At 50.0% G+C, this 20,621-nt stretch overlaps 1 protein-coding gene across 8 annotated transcripts in view; it reads right to left on the reverse strand.

Annotated features, from left to right (window-relative positions):
• The window catches only part of PRRC2B (proline rich coiled-coil 2B), a 44,257-nt gene extending 37,024 nt beyond the window's left edge, over positions 1–7,233 (reverse strand). For 6 of the 8 annotated variants that reach the window (XM_065696022.1, XM_065696025.1, XM_065696023.1 and 3 more), the window contains exon 1: positions 7,072–7,233. The gene's annotated coding sequence lies outside the window, so the exon portion shown is untranslated. Of the gene's footprint in view, positions 1–7,023 lie in introns of all 8 variants that reach the window. The other 2 variants (XM_065696021.1, XM_065696020.1) reach the window with 1 other exon arrangement.
• Between the last annotated feature and the right edge of the window lie 13,388 nt (positions 7,234–20,621).

Here is a 20,621-nt window from a genome sequence, read left to right on the forward strand (position 1 = left end):
GTTGTACTTACACTCTGGCTCCTTCACAACCAAGGCCCAGAGCTGAAGCACACTACCTACAGCCTCCAGAGTGATTCCACCTTCCACTCCATCCTGCTCAGGTTCCTCTGAGATCTCAACATCCAGGGAGAACACATAAGATACAACATCCTGTTCCCTCGATGCCAAAACAAAGCAGCTGATCAAGAACAAGCCATTTAAATCCAAAGACAGAACAAATCCCTGACATAATGCTCTGTTGGCCAAACCTGTTCAGAAAGCTCCTGGCAACATTCAGCTGAATTGTAAGGTAAACTGGGCATATAGGTATCTGAGCAACAACAGACTGCAAGCAGCTGGTATGGATCTGCTGATGGGTAACAGAGCTGGTGTTATCAGTCCTATTTTACAGGCTGGGTAACCAAGGCAAAGAAAGAGTTTGCACAGCTAAGACCATAGGCAGTGTTAAATATCCCAGAGCTCAGGTTTCTGCCTCAGCCACCTAAACCTGCACTGCCAAGACCCCACAGCTCTTGATTACAAGCAAGTTGTTAAGAAGAGTCAAACAAGGAGGGAAAGCACTGCAGCAGCATCTACCATGTCTGCAACCCCTTCCAAGTGGAAGGGACTGTCCCCTGGCACTGCATTTCAAGGTGGTTAAATTCTCTTAGTCCTGACACTTGTGCCACATAGAATTTTAAAAATCATCACAGCGATGATACCCATGTAGCTCAGGTAAGATACAGCAAGAGCAGCACCAGTGAAACACCTCTGCTACCAGCTCCAGAACCCAAGAGCCTCTTGGAATCCTTAGATGTAGCTCACCTCAGAGCGCCCTCCACAGCCAAGGCAAGCAGAAATACTGGGATCACCTGCTGCCAGGGAAGAGATGCATTCTGATGGGTGACCAGAGAAATTCTTCCAGTGAAATCACAAACATCTCACAAATCCTTCACCTGCTCCCAAGCTCAGGAGCTTACTCCATCTCTTGGCAGTGAACACAGGTTTTAAAGCAAACAAGCAGAGAGAAAATCAGAGATGTCACGGCTCCAAGAGATGAAATCAGAGCAAAGCTGGCAGTCCTTAGGGTTAACAGTTATTTTTTCAGCAACAGATACAGCTCTTTACACAAGAAATGCCATCAGCTGTTGAGTAAACAGCTCTGTTTTCTCTGCAGTCTCAGGAAGGATCACACTGGAATGGGGAGGCGGGTGTTTACCTTGTGCTGATGAGCCTCACTACCAGACCTGAGCTTTGGTTGCACCTCTCCACACTCTCAGGCTGTCTGCTAACTTCAGGGCCTCAGCTCCCACTCAGGTTATGTACAAAAGGTTACCTTTATGAAGACTAGAGATAAAACCCAATGATACCAACCAGCAGGAAGTAAGCACCAATCCCTCACTGTACACACAAGGCAGAGGTTCCTGTACATCCCTGCTGAGCAGATCCCTCAAGTCCTGTTCCTCCCAGAGGCACTCATGGGAGCTCCTCTGGCAGACACCTTCACATCCAGCAGGGCCAGTACCAGAACTGCAAGGTACAAAGCCACCCTGGCAAGAGCTGAATAGATTTCTCTATCAGATTGTTTTATGTTTCCCACAGCCATCAAGACTGATGCAGCCAGTTCAAACCATTAACAGGATCACAAACAGTTCAGAGCAGCCTGCAGTTCATAACCACTGCAGATGCTGAAGCTTCCAAGGAAGTATTCCTCCAGGTTCCCCGATTTTACTGACACTAGGGCAATGCAGCATTGCACAGCAATTCTTCTTACAGGAAGCCTGTTCATAGGAGCCATTTGCACTACAAATGACTGCCAAGGATGCTGACAGGAATCTGACACAGCTGCAAAGTGGTAAGAAAACATGTTACATGCAGTGTGATGCAGTACTCTGGAGAAAGGATCTTTAGATAACTTTAGCTTTTCTGGAGAGCTAAGCAACTCAACACTATGCACGGGGCATCTGAACTATGCCAAGCCAGACAGGAAGTAAAAACATTTCACAGATGCTTTAATTTACACAGATATTTGCAATGCATAACTGACAAGGTGTGTAAGCATCATCACTTCATTTTCCAGATAGGAAAATGACACCACGGAACTCTGCAGCTATGCTGAGTGCCAGAGCACGAAGAAGACCCTTCATCTCCCACTTTCTGGGGCTGGAAACCACCCTCTGAATCACACTGCCTTCATAACACTGTGCAGCCAGCTGCAGCATGAAGCCCTTCTCCAGAGGAGCTCTGGAGGAGCAGGTCTGCATGCTGGCATGGGGAATGCTGTGAACAACTCTTAAATAAACCACCCCATACACTGCTTTCACTACAAAAGGACCACAGGCATCACTTAAGGCAACATTTTGCTCCAGCACAGAACACTGAGACTGTTGTACTCAGATCTTGTGAACCTGCTCCCGAGTGACGACTCGTGAAGTTTCAATCTCTAGGTGGGAGCTTGATTCTTTGGTTATTTCAATAAAAGATAAAAACCATACTTCATACTATTCCAGCAATGAAGAAGTGTTTCTTGAGCATGTCCCTACTCCCCCTGCCTGCTTCACAACCCACTCCAAACTCCGAAGAAGAGCACTCAATGCTTTTGTACGGGCTCCCAGCCCACATGCAGGTAGGAAGAGCTGAAGAACCTACCCCACGGCCGATCTCTTCCAAAAAAATCACTATATTCCCACACAAGGGGGAGGAGGCAAAGTCCCAGCGCAAGCTCTCCAAGCTTGTCTGTACTCATTCCTTGCAGCGCCACCACTGCAATTCCCATCTTAACTGTCTCAGTGGCTACCCAGGAAGGATTCCTCCACCAACTCTCTTCCACCAGTGCTAACTCTGCAAATACTATATGGTTTATTCCTCTTAAGTGCTACACACCTGAAATAGCTCAAAAGCTATTGTGGACGCTTCCAACAACTAACTTAAGCTCTATGGACATCTGAAGTACTACAGTCCAACAGAGTAGCCCTCTTGGCCAGATCCCAGGGTGCTCTTAGCAAGTCCTCGCCTTCCTCCTCATATTTTCCCTGTATTTCTTTGCACTTAGGCCTGGCTCACCTTCACCTCCTCTTTCACTTTTTCATGCTTCAAACCTGGTCATTACCTCATCCCTTTCATTCAAGGTATGATTGTTTTCACCAGTCCTCCACAAAGTAATACCTGTAGTATTTTTAAGTCCCTTCCAGTCTACCAGCACCTTCCTGAAAATTTAAGTGCTCAGAACCCCAATACAGACACGGTATTTTGGCTGCAAATACAATGGCCCCCTGCAGAACTGCACATACACCTTTTAACACCTCAAAACCACCTTCTGTCCTCACAGACCCCACAGTACTGCAAGTCAAGCAGCTTCATAACCTACCAATGCCACAGGTAAATACACAGCTACTAGATCAGCCTCCAATCCATTCTGATTATGGTCTCAATGCTCCCAGACCAAAAAGAGATCAGGATTTATGGCTATACACATCTCAGCAGCTTTGCTCCAAAACAGACAGCTCATAAGCTCCAACTTCTCAGTTACTTCCATGCAGGAAGCACACATGCACGCAGACAACATCCTAAATATCAAAAGTTACTCACTAAAAACGAGCCCAAGCTACATTTAATGAGGCTTCACATTACAACACAATCTCCCGCTTTAGTTCCATATTCTCCTGTGAGAAAGAACAACCCGTTAACTAAACCACATGGGTTTTGCACACATCTGCAAAAGCCCCTTCAGAAGGTGCTTTCTAGGTGCTTTGTTACATGATTCTTGTAACAAAGCCACTTCATTTCAACAGTTAGAAAAAGATATTCTGCAAAGGAGAGAGCTGCACCTCCCCAACCCTTACCTGCTCAGTGTGTTTTCGCCACCTTGTCTGATACCTGACAGACTCACAGTTGTATTTCTTCTGTTCCCAATGACAAATTAGTGATAAGGAGCTGTGAAATTATCGACCTATTAGGAGAATGAGTCACTGCCACATGAAAAACAAAACCCACTTACAAGGCATGATCAGCTGAAGAGCAAGCAAGGCCTGACACTGAGACAACCTATTCATTGCCAAGTTGCAGAATAAATGAGAAATCTAGTAAAGAGGCGCAGGGATGTCCACAGAGGTCTAGACCTTGGAATAAATCCTCTTCTTCCCTCCCTGAAGTTACCATGATGTATCCAGTTTCTCCTGTTCATACTGCTTCTACAAGAAAACACCCAATTACAAGTGGAAATACCACTACAGCAAAACCTCTTTGTACAGACTAACATCATAAAAGAAAAACTAAAATGGCTTGCTATTATTTTCAACAAAGCAGCACTTAAAGTTATCCAGGCTCACCCTCAAATGCTTTCAATTGCTCAGGTAAGCACAATGAAGGCCTTGAGCAACCAACACTTCTGAATCTTAAATAGGCAGATAATTCTGTAATGGATAATCTAACAGGCTCTGGAGGCACTACCAGACATGCCGAAACCACAGTCCTGTTTTTTCCCAGTTACACCTCAGATGGGATACCCTGCAAGAGGAGGAGGATGCAGAAGCATCAGTGCCACACACATGCGGGCTGAGGGCTGCCCGTCTTTGTATCATCCCTCGGATACCGAGGCCGGCTGTGTCAGGCCTAAGCCAAATGCAGACTCTAATGCCACCCCTGCTTTCAGGAAGAGGTTGTTCAAGTAAATTGGCCTTTGAAGGTTGGTTTTACACAAAGCTTTAATAAAAGACTTCACTGAAATATGGCCATAAACTTAAAGCATTTTAATCAAAATTCTTTAGGAACATTATTCATATTTATTAAAACTAAAAGACTTTCAAACCCTGCATCTCCTTTCCAGCATTCATATGGACTATTTGCTTACTTTTCCAGCTTCAGCCAGTTGGCTGAGTTTCACTTATAAGCTCTCATGCATTCACAGAAAACGAAGAAAAAGCCCACAGTTCATCCAAAAATGCACTGTAAGAGCAAATTAAAATTCTCAGAATTTAGAAGGAACAAGTCACCAAGACATTATATAATGACAACTTGGGAAATCTATATAAAACTCATGGTTTGCTACTTTTTTTTTTTTAAAGGAAAGGTATCTATTCGAGTCATGTAGAAACGTATTTGCTTATCAGTGAAGACTGCTAAAAGTGTCCTAAAATGTGTGACTTCTTTAATGATAACCAAGCAAACCTCCACCTGCAATCTCAAACAGAATTTGTGATTTGTCTGAATAGGATTTTTAAGCTGAACTTTTTATCCGTAAAAAGAGTAGATCCTTTCAGAGAGGTTATAAAGGAGAGGTCTTGTTTACCATAGCCCCAAAATAGACTTTGCTGCCTAGGAAGAACCTCTTAGGCCACAGTCCTGAATGAAGTAACACTGCCCATGATGAACCCACAATGACCCCAGATGTGCTCTGGATAAAACCCAGCCCCATTCACAATACTTCATTTGGAGTGAAAAATGCAGGGAGCTACTTCAACTTTTCAGAGAAATTAACCCAAAACCATCATTTTCCATCCTCTCTTCAAATTCTACTTTCAGAATATGGCCTCAGCCTCCGCCTCTCTTCCAGGTGACTTTACTTCCCAATCCCTGGCCCACACCACTAGCTTTTAGGACACCTGAGCTAAATCCCACAATGCACGTGGAAAAGCCATATCCAAAAGTAACAACCCTGCCAGTTTATATCTTGAGTAATCTACTCCTCAGGAACCCAGTCTCCAAATCTGGACTCTCCATGAAAGAGATCAGCTACTTTTCCACCATGAAAGGGCCCCTTCCAGTGGAGGCATCATGTGCATCTGCAAGACAAGGCTTAACACAAACCAACCTTCCACCGTACACCTTGATTCAGTCCTGGAAGGGGTAGGATGCCTTCCCCTAAGCAGGCTACAGCTGATAATGCAGACACTGTGCTTATACTTAGCTCCTAGAAAGAAACATAATTACCAAAGTCCTACATATTTATGTTTATTATATGTTATCACCCTAAACACCAGTACATCAACATACAAGTACTTGAGGAGTTGATACTTAGAAGAGTATCCCATCCTCTGCAGGTTCAGAAGACAGAAACAAAACAACTTTCCTAGCAAACCCCACAACTCCCAGCTCATTCAACCCTCTTTTGCCAGCTTTGAATATGGGGACCAGGGCAGTTTTGTAACCACCTGTTTAATGAAAAAACCCTCCTAGTTCACAACCAGCACTACTAAACAAACCACCTCCCCGGGTGAGGATGCACATGTGTCCCAGGACCTGCAATAGGGGTTCCCCCCTCTTGCACCACATCTGTTCCCCCACGGAGATGAAAAACTCCTTCTTAAACCAGACAAACCCCATCTTTCCAGCCCTACCTACGGAGCTCACTCAGCACCAGCGCACACAAACTCCATCCCCGCTCCCCGAGCAGCTGCCCCCCGCCCCACACCGCATTTCAGCTTTCGGCCTCAGCAACCCTTTTGTAGGCTCCGGCACAATAACAAACCGACCGAGCCTTCTGGATGCCACCCCCCCCCCTTGTTTTGCTGAGACACACACACACACACGGCGCGACAAAAATATCTTTGTGTCACACTCCAGACGATGAAGAAAAACAACCTGCCCCTGCAGCGGGGACCCCCCCAACCCCGGCCCTCCTTCACCCCCAACACGGGCTGCCTCCCACAGGGGTGGCCCCGGCACCCGCCGCGGGTGCAGGAGCCCGGCCAACGGGCCCGCCAGCCTCCCCGGGCCTCACCGCGGCCCTTCACCGGGGATGCGGCCGGGGCAGGCCCCGCGGCTGCCCCCGGCGCCGCCATCCCCGCGGTGGGGGGGGGGGTTCGCGTAACAAACACAGGCGGCTGCGACAGCCCGAGGATGGAGGGGGGCAACCCCACAGCCAGACCCCAGCCTGGGGAACCCGCTTGGGCCGTACGGCCGCTTCCCCCCCGCCGCCACCGGGCCGCGCCAGGAGGCCGCGGGGTGCCGCAGCCGCTGGCTCCGGCTCCATTTTAGGGCTGCCTCGTCCCACCTTCCCTCTCCCTCCCCTTCCTCCTCCTTCCCCCCCTCCCCGGCCCCACTCACCGCCCCAAATATCCGCGGCCGCCGCCGCCGCCGGCCCCCGATACCCACCTGTGGTGGTGGTGGGGAGCCGGGAGCGCCTGGGGAGCCGGGTGCGGAGGGGCGATGGGCGACGGGCGCGGCGGATGTCGGCGGATTGCGCGGCGGCGGCGGCGGGCTGCGGGGCGATACGGGCTCTCCGCTGCCGCTCCCTCCTCCTCCTCCTCCTCCTCCTCCTCCTCCTCCCCCGGCCCGGCCTGTCAATCCCGCGCGGGAGGGCGCCGCCGCCCTGCGCACAGCGCCGTCTGCAGGGCCCCGCCGGCACCGCAGGGGCGGCCCAACATGGAGGCGGGGTGCTGAGGGGAGAGGGCAGGGGAAAGGGGCAGAGCCGCGGCTGCGGCGGCCGCCTCCGGCCCTCACTCCGTATCCTCTCCCCAGAGTCAGGCGCCCGGCCGGCACTAATGGAGATATCACCTCAGAGCCAGCAGGGCGGATGGAGCCGGGCGTTACAGGGTGCGCGGCCCCTCGGGAAGGCAGCAGGAGGGGGGACACCCCGACTCCAGTGAGGCCCTGAGGCACCGGGCTGTGCGGTTCATCCCCGACGGCCACCCCGGCTCGAACCACGCACCCGGGGCAGGGCAAGCGAGGGGCCACAGGGGCGGTTTTTATCCCTCCTGGCTGCGGTGACCCTGGTGAGGGATGAGGGGTGATGCCTGCCCTAGGGATTCATGTCTGGCAGCAGCAGGGGTAGTGGAGGCCGCTCTGTGCTCCTGCCTGGCTCCATGGGCAGCGGGTTCAAAGGCAACCCGGAGGAACTGCCCCTTGGAAGACTTCAGAAATACCTTTGAATCTGTTCTCTCGTTAATGACGATGTAAATGGATGGTGTAGAGTAAGACGGTCACTCCTGACCCCCCAAAAAGAGTCTACCAAGCTGTAAAATGCGAGTAGCCTCATGAGGCAGACGCAGTCCCTGATCAGGCCAAAAGAGCGCGGTGAGAGCAGCGCTCCTGGGGAGCGATGGGCACTGGAGATGATGTAGAAGTCGCTATGAAGTGCGATTCCTCTGCCCAGGGGATATTTTAAGGCTCGGGAGATGTGGTTTCCCTTTAATTCTCCTTTCCTGTCCTGTCACAAACTCACATGGGTGTCTATCGGTATATCATGTTGCGATGAAAGGCCAGACTGCAGGTGTGCCTGCATTTATGTCTTAGGGACTGTCCAGCTGTATGCAGAAATGGTGCATGCACACACATGTATACGCATGTGAATGTATGTGTGTGTGTCATATATATATGGGACAAGCACCTGGGCCGTTGCTGGCCTCTTGCAGACATGCCCATGAGCTCATTCAGGGGTCAGCATCATGTGCGGTCACCCTGCATGTCCTTGCCCATGAAGAGAAGGTGGCTTTAGAGGGATTTTACAGCACATTTCACTCGTGCAGGCAATGCCTCCTGCCTCTCCCCACATTACAGGAACAGTGCAGGGCCTGGCACCTGATCGCTGCTCATGAGATGTGTCTGATCTCAGACAGACATCAAGAATAATGCAGGGGAAGAAATGCATGAACAGCTTTCTGAACCATATGTGATGTTCCTACAGTTGATCTGCACCACTATCGAAGTTGCCAGGCACTGAGCTACCAAGAGACACACCAGCACTGCTGAAAAGCATCATCTGGTTGTCAGACCCCTTCCTTTTCTGGATATCAAAGTGTCACGGTGTACTCCTGCCCCTTTGGTGTCTTGTCTCATCTTTCCTGAAGCCTGTTTTTCCTGTCTAGAGACAGCAGGCCAATGCCCTTCACTTCTCTCCTTATAGCTTCTCGCATGGAGGAGCCCACCCTCCTTCCTGACAGTAACACACTCCCGCTCACCAGGCGGCCGGGACATTAGTCTGCTGTGTTTAGTTTTGCTTTCTCCATCAGTCAGACAAGTACACACATGCGCACACACACAAATAGCTCTTCTAACTCACTTCCTGCCCGTACAAACCTCAGTCCTCCGTGAGAGGAGCTACACGTGAGAAATCAGCCACACTTTCAGAGTGCCTCTTGTTTGGGCTGCTGCCTTCCACATTCAGCCACCCTACTTTGCAGCACCGTGCTATTTCGCACCCCGCATCAGCTGAGGAGGGAGAGGAGAGTGAACCATCTTGTACTATGTGCACAATAACAACAAGCACACCGAAGGCATTAATCTCCCTTGGGGAGATGGGGCAGTGTGGGATCCTCTCTCTTCCAGTGACTCATGCAGCCACCTACAACCACTGCACCATGAGGTGACTCAGAGGCCTGCCCAGGTCAGCATTAAGCACACATGCTGCTGAAATAAGCACTTCTCCAAAGGGCTCTTGTGCATCTCCAAGGCAACAACCCAAGGCCAAGGGAATAGATGCAGCAATTAAAGCAAAAACTAATGCAACCTGTTGTGGAGCTCAAAAGGCAAAAGTAAACAAATGAAAGACCATTCTATGTTCATTACCAGGTGTGTACACTGCAGCCCCGAGAAACAAATGGCTTTTCCACCTGCACCCAGTGGTGTGCCAAGGCCGACTCCATGGATCTTTGCAAGTCTTATGGCTCAGGGCTGCATCGGGGCTGAGCTTCTCTTCCCTTCGCTGCTCACAGCTAGGCATGATCTGAATAGTGAAAGGGCATCATCTGTCCCTACCACCACAGGGCAAAGCATGACTCGACTACCTCCTGGTCCATGGGGATACCATCAGACCTTGGCACAAGGTGACAAGTTCCTGTACTGCTCTTCAAAGGACCTGCTTTATCTTTCACCTGCCTGTGTATAAACCAAAACAACTGATGTAAGCAGAGAACTGGTGGGATTAGACCCACAATAAACTGTGAGGGCAGAGTGTTGATAGCGAGAAGAGATTTGGGCAGAGCCTGATGAGCAGGTTTCGCTTAGATGAAGTTCGTTGCACAGCTCTATGCAGGATCCATTCTGGAAGGACTGCTCCCCCACACTGATTTTTGACCTGTTCCAAAGAACTTCGCGAATTATCCCCTGGACAGAGAGAGACAAACACTCTTGCAGCAAGAAAAGTCCTTCTCCCTCTTCCCAGGTTTAATTATAAGTGAGAGCAGAAACCCTGCTGTGTGCTTCATCCTTCTGCTAATGAAGAATCCTGTCAATTAGAAAATAACCATTACAGAAGGCTTACAGTCCTAGTATAGAATTTGGGTCTACGGAAGTGTCTTGTGGTCTAAGGCTTCCTAGAAACAATTCCTATATATTCTACAGCTACTACAAAAATTTTCTCTGAATCTATAAATCCCTGACCATGGCTTGCATCATGTAGGGGGATTTGGTAATTTCTAGCAGAGCTAACTGAAGGCTGAAAGCTCCTGTGTCATTTTGGTATCACTTTGCTCAGCTCTAAATAGCAGTGTGGAGCATAAGACAGGGCCTTACTGCCCTTGCATTCACAAAACTCCACAATCCCTGTGGAAAAAACAAAGTGATCCTGCTCTGGTCCTTAGTACAAACTAAGTATGCATTTACCCTTACCAGGTCAGGTCACAGTCCTGCTTTTCTATCCATCTCAGACAGCAGCCAACACCAGCTGCTGCAGAGGAAATGGGCAGTGGACAGTTGTGGGGTAACCTTTCCATAGGAGGATACGCTTTCTAATCCCATGAGGTAGGAGATGGTTTATGCCCTGCAGCATGAAAACGCATTTCAAATTCAGTTGTGTCAATCAAGAATGCCTCATGCCTGCACTGACTTCATTAGCTCATCCAAAACAGCTACCGGGAAACTCAAGCCTGCAACTAAGTGAACAGGGCCTTAGGACCCAAAACTCAGTCAGCAAGAACATCAGTAGAGTTGAGCTGTCATATATGAGAGGTGGGAGAGAAGACATAGGGAGCAATGGCAGTTCTCTGTAATCCCATGTATGATGCTGTGTTATCCAAATATGAGGAAATGCTTTGAAAAGACAGACCTCAAGCAGAACAAAGGGACACTGGGTCTCAAATATAAAAGGTTTATTTCCCTCCCCTTCTTAGGAGGCCCAATATCAATAGAGATGCTTTCATAAACTTGTTTATAAGAAGAACAAAGAAGTGCTCTGATGGGAGACGAAGCTGCAGCCTCTCACCTCTCTAAACTGAAATAGAGTATGAAATGCTGGGAATGAAAAAAGAATGTAAAACCCCAGGAATCTTGGCCTTTGCTCCAAACTAGGTTGAAAGTGATCAGGGAAAGCAAAGTCTGCAACACTACACTCAAACTCACACTAACTTGTGTCATGGTCCCCTCTGTGCATCTGCTTTAAGTATCTGGTGTCTTGCAATGCAGTTATGATAGCTCTGCTTTCAGAGCTGGTTTCTAGGGTCTCTTAGAGTTTTTCTCCCCCCCCAGCATTCATTGAATAGCTGACCAGTTCACAGGGTATCAAATCCATCTCTGGCCTTGGGATTGCTGAGCCATCATATGTACCAAGTTTTACTTTACAGGTGGGTACAAAAAAGCATGCTTGAGTTAAGATGTCCCTACTCTCAGTTTCCACAAAATCTCACCATTGAGGCAGGATGAAGCCAACAACTTCAGTTCCTTCCTACTTCAGAGGACACCAGGTGCCCTCAGCTGTGATCTTACTTTCTATTTCTGTCCCTTCCTCCCAATTTCCCAGATGAGAGCAGATTCAAGGAGTTAGTATCGTAGGGATTGCTCCTTGTAGCTGCTAGATCAGGTGGAGGCTGTTTCTTTTCTTTATTCCCTTGCAGCCCATGGGAGTTGTAGGCTCCATATAGAGACGCAATGCCGTTGAAGCATTTCTGTTTGCCAGACTATTGTTTGTCCTTTTAAAGTCTGCAGACCCAAACCATTCTTCGTGAGCAAATGTTGGCTGCCTGAAGGACAAACCAAAATGACTATTTAAGGCACTAAAAAAGGAAATCATTTTAAACAGAGCTGATTAAAAGGAAGAAACTATTCTTCCAATGAGAAGTGAATTGCTTTCAGCTGGCTTTAGCTCTGAGCTTTACTTGCAATGAGAACCAAATACCAGTTGCCTGATATTGCAAGTATTTTGGAGACACTTCATTAGCCATGACTTCAGTTTTTCCTTGTGTATAACTGCAAACCAAGGCTTCTGCTCATCCTGGCTTGGTGATTTTTCCTTTGGCTGTGCTGTTCAGAAGCTAGTGAGGCAGCTTTTAAAGCCCAGACTCTTTCTTACTGCATCCACTTGGAAGCCCTTACACAGCCTTGGTTGCCTAAATAGCAAGAGGTTCAAGAAAATCTTAAGCAGCACCATCCGTCTGTCTGAAACATGACAGTCTGTGTCCTTCAGAAGACTCTGGAGACTGCTGTTGAAATGCTGAGTATTTAGAACAGTCAGAAAAGAGGAGAAAACAGAAGGATAGAGATGCAAGAAGCAAACCTTTGCCAGGCAAAGATCTGTTTTTTCAGTGCAACACTTGCTTCCAGAACACACAGAAAAACACTGCTAGGAGCATCTGCTTTTTGCAGTTAGCACCTTTGCTCTGTTAAAGGCCCTCTTTTGAAGGGCTTAGGAAAAAGAAATAAAGATAAATAAGGGAATCCAGTTATTTGATGTGGTGTCCTAGAAGGCATATCTCAAAACAAGAAGTATTGCTGAGAAGGGCAACACGCCTTTCTTAGATCAACCTATCCCACTTTTTTTACAAGTCATAGGCACATCACTGGATTACACAAATATCCATCAGTCTTATTTCATGCTAAATCTGGAGATGTGCATTTGTCCAAAACACTAGAGACAAACTTCAGCAGAGCTGATCCAGGTATTTTAGCAACAAACCCCACACTCTTGAAATGCCATTGCATTCGCTCTAGTACATCCAGTCATGGGAAATGCAGCCTAGAGACAAACTCAGACAAATTACTTGCTGCTGGAGTTAGCCACAAGACCTGCACTGACAAGGAGGGGGAAACCGTCCCAAAAAAACAAGGATAGGTGAAGCCATACTTACCCCAAATTTATTAAAAGAGTTTTAAGGTAAATTAATTGATTTTACAATTAAGTCTAAACCAACACAGTTTTATTTCCTACCTTGAAACCCCCCTAACAACTACAGATGTAGCAGGAATATAAGTTCATGGACACATTTGGGTTCATAATTCCAACCTTCAATCACAACCATCCCATTCCTCTGCTCCATGTGTTGCGAGGCAGCTGTTGTTTCACAGCTCAAAAATATCTCGCTTCACCCCGCCAAAGGGAGCCATCAGCTGCTTCTGAACATGATGAAGCTGATGCGAGTAAGTGATTTTGGTGGAGCTGCAATCCCTGCCATAAGCAAGCAGGCTCTCGCTGTCCCTGACAAGCAGGACTTTGATCTGCAGTGGGTTGATCACAGCCTGGCCAGCATGCGAATCGTGCATACATGCAGAGACAGAAATGTTAACTTTCAACGAACAGCGGCTGCAGCTGGATTCACTTCCAGCAAAGGCCATTGTTTGGAACAACTCCAGAGTTGCAGCATTGCCTTTTTCTTAGGGACTTTATGAAACAATGCTATGCTTTAGAGAGATTTTTTTCTGGTGACTGGGTTTGTCCCTTCTGTCTCATGAGATCACACAAAGCCCCTCTTGAACTCAGTCTCTTCTTTAATTATTAACACAATTCCTGACCATTTCAGTGGGTGCTAACTGAACAACACCTCAGCCCAAAAAGATCAGCCACTGAAGGCAGTCCCTGTGTTCACTGTGCCCTGCTGTAGGGATCATAGAACTATTAGGGGTGGAAGGAACATTTAAGATCACCTTGTTCCAACCCCTGCCATGGGCAGGGACCCCTTCCACTGGAGCAGCTTGCTCCAAGCCCCTGTGTCCAACCTGGCCTTGAGCACTGCCAGGGATGGGGCAGCCACAGCTTCTCTGGGCACCCTGTGCCAGCGCCTCAGCACCCTCACAGGGAAGAGCTTGTGCCTAAGAGCTCATCTCAGTCTCCCCTCGGGCAGGTTAAAGCCATTCCCCTTGTCCTGTCCGTACAGGCCCTTGGGGAATAGGTGCAAGGAGCGGGGTGTGACTCCCCACGGGACTTCCACTCCCCTCTGCTGTCCGCGGCCCCCGGGGCCGGCATCCCGGGCAGCAGCGACATCCCGCCGGTTCCCACTAGAGGGAGCGACAAATCCAGCCTGGGAGCGGCGGCGGGCGCGCTGCGGCCGGAGCCAGCGCAGCGAGCTCGGTGCCCCGGGGGCTGCATCCCGCATCCCCTGCATCCCTCCCCGCAGCGAGAGCGCTGCGGTAGGAGCGCCGCTTACCGCTGCATGGTCGTCCCACACCTACCGCTGGTGCGCAAAGAAGAGGCAAAGGCGTCAAGGGGAGAGAGGGTTTTTGGTTGGTGATGTGGGCTGAAACCCTTCACCTGCTGCAAGGCCAAGATATGGGAGGGCATGAGCGCATGGTGAGAAAGTTGGAGGGGATGGGAAAAGAGGGGGAGAGCCCTGGAAAGGAAATGAGGAAGGAAAAAGGGATGAAAGGGCAGTGAGGAGAACAGGCAAGGGTCACACTAATGAAATAAATCCATGTTGCAAAGAAGTTCCCTTTTCTATCCTCATGGCACTGTGATGGGGCACTGTGGGATGGAAACAACCACATGAGTGGTGGGAAGCCCAAGTGCTCCATCCTGGGACATAAAGTGGAAACATGATGCTGGGGCAGCCAAGGGTACAGGTGGGGAAACTAATGCTGCCCCCTTCCCTGACTCCAGTCCCCTTCTAGAGCCCTGGTCCCCACCACAAGAGGAACAAACCTGTGTGCTGGGTTCAGCAGGATTGCTGGGAATGGAATAAACCACGGATGGAGCTGTCAGGACTCTGGGAGTTTACCCAGGGCTCAGCTAAGAGCTCCAGCTCTACCCATGAACCTCAGGTCTGGAGAGGACACAGACTCCTTCGGGAGAGACGGGGAGGTCAGGTGGGTTTGGGGCACAACTCCTTGTGCCAGAAGGCTTACAATGGTGAGAGTGAAGCCTTCACCTCCCTGTGGTGCAGCATGTGGAGGCCTGTGAGAAGAGGTGGGGGAGCAGGGGAGGACTGAGAAGGGGAAGGAATCAGTGCTCCAACCTGCAGCCAGAGCTACCCCAGACCTGGGGGGCAGCTCCCACTTTGCTATTTAAAACCTGCCCAGGGAGTGCTAACGAACCTGGCTAACGAGCACCAGCCGTGGTGAACACAGCCTGACTCACCCTCGCACCAAACCAACCTGCAGCTTTGCTGAACCCCCTGGGGATGGGCTGGTTTGCCTGATGTGACAGGGGTGTGGGTGTGCTATAGCCCACCCCAGGCAGGAGGAGACCTGGGCAGCTCTGGTCTGTGTGCCCCAGACTTGCAGTGACCCCCAGTGCTCAGAGACCCCCAGAAGGCTGCCTGCAGCCTGTGTTCTCCCTCTGGAATAGCCCAAACCCAGACTGCATCATGGCCAGAGTTTTGCTGAATGTGCTGTTCACTCCCTGCAGGTCCCATGTGTACCTAAAGAGTCTCCAAGGGATCTGTGTCTCCTCTGCTTTGACCTCACAGTCCTGGGAGAAGCAGTATGGGCAAGGGCAAAGGCTGTAACTGAAAGAGTAGATTCAGCAGAGGTGGAAACCCAGCGGCTGTCCAAATGCACAGGGGAGCCAAGCCAGGGTCTGCAGCACTGGGGACACCCGGTGTGTCCCAGCCCAGGGAATGGGCAGGCAGCAGTGCTGATGCTACAGCCCAGCAAACCCAACTCACCTGCACTGCAGCCTGCACCAGGGCTAATTTTAGGCCCAAGAAGAAAGAGGACCTGGGACCAGGGTGCGATGAAGCTCAATCCAGCACCACCAGGAACCTCTCCTGTGTGTGTGGGCCTCAGGACTCTCTTCAGACCTCTCCATGTGCCTCATGCCACCTCTGTCCAGCCCCATCAGTGGTGATGGGGAGCAGGGGCCATCGGGAAGGAGCCCCTGTCCTTGCCTGGGGTGTGTGTGTGTCTCGCCTGGCCGTGGAGGAGACACAAGCAATGCCAGGGCTGGCAGGAGCTGCGACAGGAGCACAGCCAGGGCGTTATTAATAACCTGCTGAGTCAGGGGGGGCTCTTGGGTTTCAGGATCACAAGACACAGGCACCAAGAAGCTCAGATGGATGTCCCCATTCCTGCTTTTTACATTGACAGCGACAACTGCTAAGCTATGTGGGGGCTGCAGCCAGAGCTGGGAGCCTTCGGACATCGCTCTGTCTGCAGGACAGCATGGCCCCAACCTGATGGTCACTGCACCCAGCAGGCATGCAGGGCGAGGACTGGAGCTGTGACATCCCCAGAATACGAGAGCTGCCATAAAGGAATATAGCAAGAAGGGCTGGGGCAGGGACATACAGCATTGATCAGCACATAGCAGTTACATTAGCCCTGTTCCCCATCAGCATAATCAAATCATTCCAAGGGGTCTGTAGGGAATGAGAAGCCTCAAGGGATGGGTCAGCTGTAGCTAGTGTGGGATGGGATCAGACCTCCCAGAAAGCATGTTGTCCCATCCTGGCTGCCACATGTATTTCCGTTGAAGCACTCGGCATCGTCACACAGGCTGAGGTCTGCTCTGGAATGGTGATTCCTTATACATCACTATGGAAAAGTAGTCAGTGATGTGGAACAGATTAACTTTCAGGGGCAGCAGCCTGTGGTAGCAGCATGCGTTGCCAACGTACAGTTTCTCTAGCAACTACCATGCAACAGCAGCTGGAGCAGCAAGAGCCATCCCTAAGCCTGAGCCCGGCCCTCAGTGGTGCTGTTAGGACAGGGACTCCTCGCTCCCATCACTCACTGGGATCTGGACACTTGCAACTAGAGCTCTTTAGGGCCACACTGGCATGGGGCTGCTCCCTGCTCCCCTTTTCCTCATCCTATCCCCCATGCACTGGAACACAGTTGCCCATTGGAAGGGATAACTCCCCTGCTTTTTCTGGCAGCATGCTCCAGGCTGGCACTGGCTCCGACATCTATTTTCCACCCAGGACAGGACGAAATAAGCCTGTCTTGCCCCTCCTCAGCAGCTGTTAGGGACATCACCCCATCCATGCCGGTTTTCCCTAGCTCCTCTGCTGCCACAGTGCTCAAACTGGCGTCTGCAATTGCTATTGCTGTGGCTGCCACTTGCAGTGGCTGAAATCAGTGAAGTGCTGAAGCTCTGCTCAACTCCTGTGTCCCCAGAGAGGTCTCATTTCGTTGTATCAGGCTGTCTGAGCAGGTGAGCCCCTTTCATTTCAATTAGCCCAATAGCTCTCAAATCCTATTTACCTTTATGGATGTGTTAGCATCTTACTGCCTCCTGCAGCAGTACAGATTAAAGGGTGAGTGAGGAATATGTGCTATGTGATATCACACGCCGTTAACCCTCACTGCACCCCTCGCAAGTATATTTCCCACCCACAGCAGTATATTTCCTGCAATGAGTAAACTGAACACAGATAAAGCAATACTGGGGGGACAGAGTGAACCTTGCAGAGCTGCGGGCAGCCTGCAGCATTAGCCCATAGATTAATGAGAAACCCAGTCCATGCCTTTTGGTTTTAAGCAAACAGTTCACAGTTTAGGCACTGCATCTTTGGGCAGATAAAAGATGGAAAAGCCTGGAAAAGCTGTAGTGCTGCGAGTCTCCTTTTTCACTAGGTGCTCCCTCCCAGCAGGACCTGTCCTTAGGTCCATGTACCTCACTTAGCTTTTAACAATCATTTACCATCGCAACACATTCCAACACTTAAATAAGCTCCTTGAGAGGGAGAGATAAGGTATCAGCTTTCCGGTTCATCTTGCCAGTCTGTCTGCAGCAGATAAGCATGCTGGGCAGCAGGAAGAAGGTTATCTAGAAAGGAAGCTGAGCAATGGTTGCTGTTATTGCAGGAGGCTTTGAAAAAAAGCTATCCCACCAGGAATCCCACAACCCTTACAAGCCTCTCCCGGCGGGATGTGATTGATGGTTGGAATCCTGCTGTGCCTTCCTCCGGGGTGGGAAGCATCTTCCTGTGTGGTTGAGTTGGTCGTGCTCTCCCAGGGAAGGTCACCATCAGAGGCAAGTGCCCAAAAACCTGTTGCTTTCCCTCTCTTGCTCATCTCCCCTGCTCTGCAAAGGCCAGGGGGTTGGTTTAGTGTCCCCACTGCCCCTTCAGCACATACTGAGTGTTTGCAAGAGGGAACTTTTCTGCCCAGAACTGGAGCGATGCTGTTGTGGGTTGTGCATGGAGGCCTAGAAACCATTGATCACTGAGGAGCAAGAGTGAGAAGGAGTTTCTGGCAATCCCCCATCTTTCTTAAGCCATGCTTTTTGGGGTAGGAGAGGAGAAACAAGCTGCATTGGGTGGTGATGGGGGTTTATTTACAACCTAGTGAAAAAAGTGCCTTGCCTTTGGCTTGTTACTTTACCTTCTGGCCCGTGCTTTGTTTGCTGGTTTGCAGGTGCAGAAATGATGTATGGCATCTAAAAAACCATGAACCATTTCTAGTCAAATTCACAGACCCTATTTCTGCCTTCTTGTGATCACCCAGGGTCAAAAGACCCCAATCGCAGCAACATTGGCTCAGGAAATGTCCTGAATCGGGGACTGCAGAACAATAACCAGAGCAAATCCTGCCAGGAAGCACTCTGAATCTGCTCAGGCACCTTCTCTCCTCTCTGGACTTGCCAGCTCTCCCCTGCCTCCCCTCCCAAGACTTCCTCACTGCATCCCTCCACGTGCTCCTCTATTCTGCTGATTCCCATTAATCTGTGTTTTATATAACCCCTGGCTTGCACTGGACACAAAAGCCACACATTACCATGCTATTAATACACAACTTTAGGTTTAGGATTTAAAGCAAATAAACCCTCCCCTTCCCTTGCAGCCAGGGCAAGCAAACCGTGACAAACCAGTACTGGCAGCTCCAAGGTGCAAATCCCGGTGGGGAGAGAGCATCAGTGCTGTGTGCATCCTTGCACTGGGTGCATCCAGATATCAGAGGCTGCTTCCTTAATCACCACCGCATTGACCGTGTTTATTCCTTGGCTGGAAGCAAACATCACCCAATGCCCAGAGCACTTTGGTCTCTGGGCAAGTGTTTTGCGAACATCCATCATTGTAGCTCTCAGCTTTTCTCTTCCCATTGCTCTTACTTTAATGACTTGCTGCAGGTCTTGACTTTCCAGCACCGATGGACTTGCACAAGGCTGCTGGTTGTGGGAGAAGTGATAAAGTCAGAGAGGGTCTTGTGGCAAGGGTGTATGGGGGGGATGGGGATGGGGACAGAGCAGGTTTTGGGGAGTGGAAACCAGCTCCACTTGCCTGAAATGTTAGGAAAACTGGGAAAGATCCCTGTGCAGTGCCGAGGTTCCCATCCTCCAGAGGGGCTCAGAGGAACCATACAGTAAAGGGAAGAGCATCAGCATTTCCAATGGCCCTGAGCCCGCTCATTTGCCGCAGGGCTTCCCGGCTGCAGAGACGTGACTGTGCTGGACTCTGCTGGACTCTGCTGGATGCTTGAGCCAATTTGTTCCAACACCACAATTAGCAGTTCATCATGGCCAAGCTGTGAACAAAGTGGCTGTAACACCATGCTGCCGGAGATGCCTCCCCTGCTAAGATTTTCCATGGAAAACCCTGCTTTGGGAGGCTAGGGAAACCACTGGCACTGGGTCATTCAGCATGTCCCCACTACAGCACGGCTCAGGCGCTGCTCAGCCCTGCTCAGGCTGCAGGAGGTTAATGGCTTTCAAGTGACTCCTGCGATTGACTTTTCCTAAATCTCCAATTCTTCCTTGCCTTCTATTTTTATAAAGAGAAAAGGGGGGAGGTGGTATTTACAAGGGATTTCACTCAAATAATGAAATAACTGTGATCAGCCGAGAGACCCTTAATCCGCTTTGACTCTTGTGTCCTGGGGAACGAACATGGAGATCTGAGTCCCAGTGAAGCAGGGAATGAAGTAACCCCATCCCTGCCTGCCTGGGGGGGGATGCTGAGTCCACTGCACCACCTTAAACCAAGCCCTGTACTCAGATACAGGCACATCAGTCAGGGACTTTTGGGGTGACACCATCACTTGCTCCTACCCTGCAGCCGATGTGTCTATGCCTGTGCCTGGAGCCCCCCATGCCAAGGCAGGAACGGGTTATGTCTCTATTTCAGATGACCAAACACACATAAGAGGCTTCAGCTGTGTTCACGCATCTTTCATCTGCAGCATCACCTGCTCTGACAGCACCCTCCACAGTACACGGGTGTGAAAGGGAGGAACCATCCTGTTTCTTTAGGCTTTGCGTAATGTATTAAATTTCTAGCTTGGAAATGACAATATTAATTAACACTTTAATAAAAATACTTAACTAAAAATCATGCAGATGATTGTCCCTAACTGGGGCGAAACTTTTGAGCCCCAGAAAGGAGTTTGTGGCTAATGGGGCCATCCTGGGTGCTGCAGAAAGCAGTGTTGGAGCTGTGCCATGAGCACCATGCTGCTGGGAGCTGGTTAAGCCCATGAGTCCCTTCGCCCACATCAGAAACACACCAGGTGGGTAAAAGAAGTGGTTTTTCCCAAGAAAACCCAGCATGGGGTGAACTAGAGGCAGACCTGTGCTACTGCAGAGACACCTTGTGTAACAGCCTTCCTGATCCTCAAATCTGCCA

Source organism: Lathamus discolor, chromosome 15 (assembly GCF_037157495.1).
Source record: "Lathamus discolor isolate bLatDis1 chromosome 15, bLatDis1.hap1, whole genome shotgun sequence".
Taxonomy (NCBI): Eukaryota; Metazoa; Chordata; class Aves; order Psittaciformes; family Psittacidae; genus Lathamus; species Lathamus discolor.